The following is an 8,325-nucleotide window of genomic DNA, read 5'->3' as shown; positions in this document are numbered from 1 at the left end:
GTTTACATACCCTGGAATGTTTGGCCTTGGTACAGACACAGAAGGTGGCACACGCGGGTTAAAATGGCAATTAAAGGTTAATTTCCCACATCTGTGACTTTTTAAATCACAACTAGTGTCTGTGTATAAATAGTCAATGAGTTGGTTAGCTCTCACATGGATGCACTAAACAGGCTAGACACTGAGCCATGAGGAGGTAGAAAAAAAACAGTCAAAAGACCTGCGTAACAAAGTAATGAAACTTTACAAAGATGAAAAAGGATATAAAAAGATATCCAAAACCTTGAATATGCCAGTCAGTACTGTTTAATCACTTATTAAGAAGTGGAAAATTAGGGGCTCTTTTGATACCAAGCCAAGGTCAGGTAGATCAAGAAAGATTTCAGCCACAACTGCTACAGGAACTGTTCGGGATACAAAGAAAAACCCACAGGTAACCTCAGGAGAAATACAGGCTGCTCTGGAAAAAGATGGTGTGGTTGTTTTTAACCACCTCAATACTGGGCACTTTCACCCCCTTCCTTCTGTAATGGAAATTTGTAAGTTCTGTATTGTATTTTGTATGTATTGCACATTGCCCTCACTGTGCACACAGCACTAATAATGTTTTCAGTAAATGTTTACATTCTTTCGAGTCCTGATTAGAATAAGCCTGCCTATGTAACGCCCCTTGTTACGATAAATCTACAATTGTAATATTAATGTGATACCTACGTAATCATGTGCATAAAAACCTTAAATTGCGTCATAATAAAGCAGAACAGTAATTTGGAAAGATGCTGAGCGTATCTTTTGTGTCTGTTCCCTACTGCAGTAGTTATTATTAATTTGGAACCACTAATCAATATGAGGATAGGAGTTGCCTATCATCAATTTAACCGAGTCAGCATGGCGAGCTTTGCCTTAGGAGGGGATTCCAGGTGACCCTGAGTATCCGAAACGAGGAGTTTGAGACGATCCAGGAATTTCTGATAATCAGCCGGCTGAGGTAAGCCTTTTGCTTACATTTGAGTTATCAGACTTCCTTGATCGGTAAGGCATTTTCGGGATGAGGGGTACCTATTTTACTCCCCTTAATCGAACTGTATTGATTGGTGGTTATATGTTATGTTGTCCCTGTCTATTGTCCATTGGAGTGTTATAGATAAGGAAGGGAAGAATAGTGCTGTTCACAGGTATATGTAGTAAATCTGCTAGATAAAGTAGTTTAGAGGCAAGAGGGTATAGGCACAAGTAGAGAAGAGAGAAGACTGGCCAGTCATTATGGGCATTGAATTAAGTAAGGGAATGAAGGGTAAGAGACCCTCAAAAATGCCCAGCGCAAGAGGAGCGCTACATATGAACCAAAGGTGCGGTTCCGCCTATACTGAGCCCCTAGATTAATGGTTAGAGTGGACAGGGATCCACAATGGGTAACTGGGTTACCAAAGGCCATAGGGACTAAGAATCATGCAGAGCAAACAGCTAGAGAAACAGCTATCTATGTGAGCAGGATGGATCAAGGGTGACATTAACACTAGACAGAAAGGGACATTTTCATGTTAAGTTGTGGGATGAATTTGGGGTCAGGCACTATAACTATTAGAGTCAGAAACAGAGAAATGAGAGTTAAAACAGAATACTTTATATTTTGTCAGAGAGGGAAGATGGGATGAGCACTCTGGCTGCCCGTCTGATCATAGAAGCTAGATATAAAAGATATCTGAACAAAATAAAGAAAGTAGAATTTAGACAGGAAAATATTAATGAGAGTTAAAAGAAAGTGAGAGAGATATTGGTGTATGTGTGTGCGAATGCTGGGACCTTTAGTTCTATTGCTTGTGTGTGTCATGTACGCAGATGTGACCCCCTCCTTTGTGCTCTCCTGAAAGAATGTCCCTGAGAGGTCAGTGATAAGCTGGAAGGACACCATGCCAATTCCAGTTTTTTAGACAAAACATTTATAACAAAATGTGCCGGGTTAACAAATCTAATGGTAAAGAATGTGATCACAATTATTTTGAATCTGTTTTCCAAACATGGTAAAATGAAGGTTACATTTAACCGTGTATTACACAAATTGAATATCCTTTGATAGTGGAAACAGTGCATTTAAAAAAGGGAAATTAAGTAAAATTCAGTAATAATGAGTATTAATTTCTAATATTGTAAGGATATTTTAGCTTGCTGTCCACCATTTTAGCTATAAAAATATGTATCCATCTTAGAATAATATGTATATGTGACGTCTATCAAAAGTTAGTTTCAAATTCTTGTAAATCATATGATTTCCCCGAAATGACGCATGAAGTCCTTTCTTATTGACAGTTTCTGTATGAAGAAATTATGTTCTATTTTTGGTCAGTTGTATGTCTGTAAATTTAGCATATATTAATGAAGGGGTTGGACTTTTGTTGTGATGTCATGTTGGTTATATAAGTGAAAATAGGGAAGTAAAGGATTGGATCATTTCTGAATTGCATGCCTTGTGTGTGTCATAATTTCTTGTCAGAATGATCTCCAGATCTGAATGGGTTTTTGGGGAACACTCTAGTCAGGATATCATACGAGGGTTCACTTGCTTTTAGAACATACATGTACCCCAACACTACTCTTTCGCTTAGGAGATAAAATAAGTAGATAAAATAAGGTCATCTGTTTGTCTGTGTGGATTTGTTAGGTGCCATAAGGTAAGATGACACCTTTCCACTGCATTGTATTATCATTGTATTATAATGAAACGTAGAGTGATGTTACAATATTTGGTGATGTATTGATGCTGACTTTTAATGATTTATATATAAATGCTTTGACTCTAAAGTATAAGATATATATATAGTTGGCAGGATGATTCTGGCATTGATGCAGTGAGTAAAAATATTTTATTTGCCTTGCTGTAATCAGACGTTCAGTGTCATCTTAGGGTAAAAAAAAAAAAAAGAAAAGGTTTCAAAAGTGTCCTGATTGTATTACTGGTTTACACAAATTTGTGTTTTAAGAAGGATTGACAGTGCAGGGAGTAATGTCACTTATTGGAAGAGCAGGGGAGACTTATCAAGTCTGTCCCCGGTCTTTGAAGTATTGTGACATTAGGGACGTTTTTACCATTTAAAATATGGGTAGAGCGTTAGTAACACTTTTTTAAGGTAATACATACATTGGTGAGGATAACTTTTGATTAAAACATGCTATTTGAATAATTCTTTTTGCTACTGACATCTCTTGCAAATGGGACGTCAGGTGCAAAATTTGGACATTTGGCTTTTTGCCAACAGGGTTCAAGTACTAATATCTCACTGACTGTAATAGATAGTGGGGAATTGTTTGCGGCATTAGTACTACCGCAATTGAAGGCACTGTTTGAACCTGTTGGCATACTGCAAAAAGGAAAAAACAGACTTAGTATCTAATTAGAATGTTTAGAAAGAAAAAATAAATAAATATATGTGTTGTGGAGATCGGCTGGACCGAGGCTCCCTATAGTGTCCTAGCCCATACATTGTCCACGATGGGTTTAGCAGAGTCATGGGATGGTAAATTAAGGGTTAAATCTTACATACCACAACGCAGAAGTTGAAAGCTGTAGGGGCTGCGCACGCCGTAGAGGGTTAGAATACAAAACACGTAGTTTTAAAACAAGCAGAAAGCACGGAGGAAAAAAGAGGAAGTAGCTACGCAGTTAGTTATATAAAGTTTTCCTTTCATTACACAAGATACCGGATTTAACACTTATGATGAAATGCACAGTCCTTTAAATACAGACTTATTAAAGTCTGTCTTGGAAAAAAAAAAAAAAACTTTGATTGAAAAAGACGCAGCAGGATGCTTTGACATCCCAAAACAAACACCAGTATCAACACATTATCAAAATGATTTCTTAGGAAATCAAAGGGGAAACTTTTATAAAAAGAGGAAAGGGGGCAAGGACAAAGAGGGAGTTACATACAGAGAAAGAGGATTTCTTAAAGAAAGGAATCTTAAGGGAAATTGTCTCGCCTTATAATACTCCCAGTAAAGAAGGCAAACGGTGACTATAGGTTTGTACAAGACCTAAGGGACATTAATAGCCTAGTGGTACCAATTGCCCAAGTAGTGCATGATGTGCCATCAATACTTACCGCCATACCATGCGATGCAGAGTATTTTACTGTGATTGATTTAAAGAATGTTTTTTTTCATCCCTGTAGATGAGGAGACATGGCCACTGTACTCCAAGTCACTCTTGGGCCCTGGACTGCCCCTCATGGTTCTGTACTGTTGTAGTATGTTGGTGATTTTTTGATTTGTAGTTCTTCAGAGGAGGACTGCCGAGCTGATAGCCTATCTTTATTGAAATGGTTACATGTATGTGGTTACAAAATGTTTAAGGAAAAGTTACAATGTTGTCAAAAAAAAAAAAAACACAGTTGAGTATTTGTGCTCACAAAAGGAGAAAGAAGAGTCAGTCATAAAAGAGCCGCGGCTCTGAATGGGTCTGCCCCGCCCACTTATTAGGAAGGACATGCTCACCTTCCTAGGTATGATTGGTTACTGCCGCCAATGGATACCTGACTGCTCTTTCAATGACAATATATTGAGACAAGCAATGTTTTTGAAGCAATGTCTCTGAAATGTCTGATACTGTAAAATGGTCTGATGAAATGTTAAATGTTTTTGCCATGTTTTGCCATGTTGAAATGTATAATGGTTACCAGCCCGAGCCTCAGGCCTCCTTGAATATGGCAAAATGTTTCACTTGTTTGCCAGGGAAAATTGCAGAACCATGGCGGGAGTACTGGCCCAGGAATATAGTGGGAGACTGTGCCCTGTAGTTCTTTTCTCAAAGATGGTCCCGGTGCGCTCAAGCGTCTTGTGCCATGGTGGTTGAGATGGTCACTTCTTTCACTCTGGGACATGACGCCACACTTCACATCACTTACAATGTGTCAATCTTGTTGAAAAATGTACATACACAGCACATGTCTGCTCAGAGTTTGAGCGGATATGAGGTGATTTTAAACGCTCTTTTAGGATTAAAAAGGAGAACAGGATGAGGTTGTGCCATAATATGACTGCATAAACCTCATTCACCAAGACACATCACCCAGGTCTGATTTATCTTCCACAGCACTACCAGACACACAGAATGTTTTTGTGGATGGTTCTTGCTCTAGGCTATAGTACACTGCAGAGCATACATAGGCCAACAGACAGAGATAGCCAGGGGAAATGAGCAGGTCTGGCTGACCTTGCTGCTAAATAAGCTGCTATCTCACAGACAGCAGACATCCAAATTGTTATGCTGATACCTGTCCTATCCCCTTTTGAAAAGTCACTTGCAGATCTCCAGGATTATGCATCAAATTATGAGTTAAGGGACTGGAATGGAAAGGGTGTGTAGAGAGATCCAAGGTCTGGACTTCTCTGCAAAGAGGGGAAACCATGTATACCAACAGCAAGTGCATTCACAGTACCACGGAATAGGCCACGCAGGTATACAAGTCACGGCTGATTTCACATACAGGCCCAAACTAGGCAAAAGACAGGAATATCTTTTGATAAATGTGGACATGTTCTCAAATAGTCCAGCTTTTATAGCCAGGGTCTGCCAGGACTTGGTAAAAACTCTCAAGATAGAATGGAAGTTTCACATTCCCTACCACCCTCCAAGTTCAGGAATAGTAGAAAGGATGAATAGAAAAATAAAAGACAAGATAAGAAAGGCCACAGGAGGAACCTTTGCCAACTGGAGAAGGGTCCTCCCAGCAGTCCTGGCAGAAATAAGTTTTTTTTGAAGTTTTGATGAGTGGATTTTTCCCCACCCCATAGGCCAGAGCACCTTTAATGGTAGAAAAGGAAGATTTAGACTTAATACAGGAAGAATATGTAAGAAAACTGGTTGAAATATTGGATACAGTCAAAGAAATGTTGCTCGCACCTCTCTTTTTTCTTCACAGGAAGCTACTCACCTCTTCAAGGAGGGAGACACCGTGGTGGTCCAACAGCTGAACAGAAATAAGAAGCAAGAGTATCCCTTTGGACCTCCTACTATGGTGATTGCAGTGATCAGAACGGCTATCCTGGTGGAAAACTGCTAGTCCGGGATCCATGCCACCGAGTGAAAAAGGTTGCCCAAAGCCCCAAGAGTAGGAAGGAGATCCTTAATACAGGAGGCCCTCAAGCAGAAGTCCAAGCAGATGAAGGAAGAGTTCCTGGAAAAGCAGGTCCGGCCAGAGAAGATGACCTCGCTTATTTCACTACAGACTTCTGGCAAAACATTTTGCTTCCTGTTCCTGATCACCCTGATGGTGTTCCCACCCACTTGGATCTTCACTATTTGCCATCCTGAAGATTTGGGTGGCATTAAAAGTATTTGTGGAAACACACATACATAGGAGAACATTACAGTGATACAAGTTAGAAACAAGAGAGACATTGAGGATAATTTTTCTGATAAAATGCTTTTGCTAAAATTTAAATATGCTTATGTTCAGAAATCAGGATTTCAGAAATGTTGGATTTGGGGCAAATTGCACCCTAGCACTGTTAGGATACCCCTAATGGCTATACCTTTAAATATTACTCCCCTTTTGAGAGGAAAGATTCCCCTTGACCTTTTGAATGTCAGCAGAAGAACTAATGACACCATTTCTTTTCACATCATCAAACAGAAGTCATAATCCTACCTGGTGTTTTAGTGTAGGGAATTCTACTAGAAATGCTCATACCTGTAGTCAATCGGTTTTGAATATTTCTAATTGCTATGCCCCTAGTGGGAAGTCTTGTTCTTTATATCAAACACACCACGATGAGGTCAGAGTACGGGCTGATTTTGAAAAGATTCTTGCCTCTGAAGATGAAAGTAGTAAACCTGTACAGCATTTGTTTCAGGTTTTAGCAATAGTTACAGCAGTAGATCAAGAGACTGCTGTGAATACGCCCTTCTCGTTTGGTAACCACACTTATGTTTGTTGTGGAAAGACTTGTTATCCCTGGATTCCACAAGAGGTCCAGGGCTGGTGTTACCTGGCCTCACTGGTGCCCATAATGGGGGTGATAGGTGATAGTGATGGGAGTCATTTACTTGAGGCTAGTATACACCCAAGGTATCCATTAAAACATCGTAACAAGAGAGAGTTATTCCTTGAAAAGGATATGGCCTGGGCATGGTTCCCTTCCTGGGCAGGATGGGGAATAGTTTTGATGAAAAGGTTGAATAATTATTTAGGAATTATTGATGAGATAATGGAAAAGAACTCTGATGACATTTCTAAACTTAATGTTGAAACTAGGGCTATTAGAAAACAACTAGAATTGCATGACTTAGCCATTGAAAGCATGAGTTTAGCCCTTACAGGATTATGTGAAATGACTGAGGATTATGAATGTTGTACTTGGGTACATAATACCAGTATAGAGGTACCAGATTATTATGATGTGATAGCTTAGCATAGAAAAGAGGTGGCCAAGCTGCAACAAGAGGCTCGCAATATAGCCCAGATTTTGAGTCCTTTTGGAAATGTTGATTTTGGATTTGGAGGGATATCCTCTTGGATAAGGGATATTGCCATAATTCTAACCATTGTTGTGTTCTTTTTCCTTTTCCTTTATCTTGTGTGTAAGCTTATTATGTGCCTTATTAATAGAGCCACTCGCATTTTAGATCCCTCATCTCCCAATAAAACGTATCTCAGTATGTATCATCAGAAGTGGGCTGAGAATACCACCATGATAAGGAAGTGAGATCATACATATATATATATATATATATATATACATGTGTGATCAAAGAGGGGATTGTAAGGATATTTTAGCTTGCTGTCCACCATTTTAGCTATAAAAATATGTATCCATCTTAGAATAATATGTATATGTGACGTCTATCAAAAGTTAGTTTCAAATTCTTGTAAATCATATGATTTCCCCGAAATGACGCATGAAGTCCTTTCTTATGGACAGTTTCTGTATGAAGAAATTATGTTCTATTTTTGGTTAGTTGTATGTCTGTAAATTTAGCATATATTAATGAAGGGGTTGGACTTTTGTTGTGATGTCATGTTGGTTATATAAGTGAAAATAGGGAAGTAAAGGATTGGATCATTTCTGAATTGCATGCCTTGTGTGTGTCATAATTTCTTGTCGGAATGATCTCCAGATCTGAATGGGTTTTTGAGGTACACTCTAATCAGGATATCAGACGAGGGTTCACTTGCTTTTAGAACATACATGTACCCCAACAAATATGAGTTTAACAATTTTATTAATAATATAGATATATTGAAACTGGTTTAGACAACCTTTGGTTGGAAATGAAATCCAGGTTATTGGGGAAATTTGTAAAAATGGGATTAGTTTAGATTAAGATAA

General features: G+C 38.8%; 1 long non-coding RNA gene across 1 annotated transcript; it reads left to right on the top strand.

Annotated features, from left to right (window-relative positions):
• The first annotated feature begins 1,650 nt into the window (after positions 1-1,650).
• LOC141103504 (uncharacterized) lies at positions 1,651-8,066 on the top strand. The gene is made up of 2 exons (XR_012235331.1): positions 1,651-2,669; positions 5,916-8,066. It is a non-coding gene; the product is annotated as an uncharacterized lncRNA (long non-coding RNA).
• The last annotated feature ends 259 nt before the right edge of the window (positions 8,067-8,325 follow it).

This window comes from Aquarana catesbeiana, linkage group LG07, assembly GCF_042186555.1.
Source record: "Aquarana catesbeiana isolate 2022-GZ linkage group LG07, ASM4218655v1, whole genome shotgun sequence".
Taxonomy (NCBI): Eukaryota; Metazoa; Chordata; class Amphibia; order Anura; family Ranidae; genus Aquarana; species Aquarana catesbeiana.
This window is presented reverse-complemented; position numbering and strand designations above follow the sequence as displayed.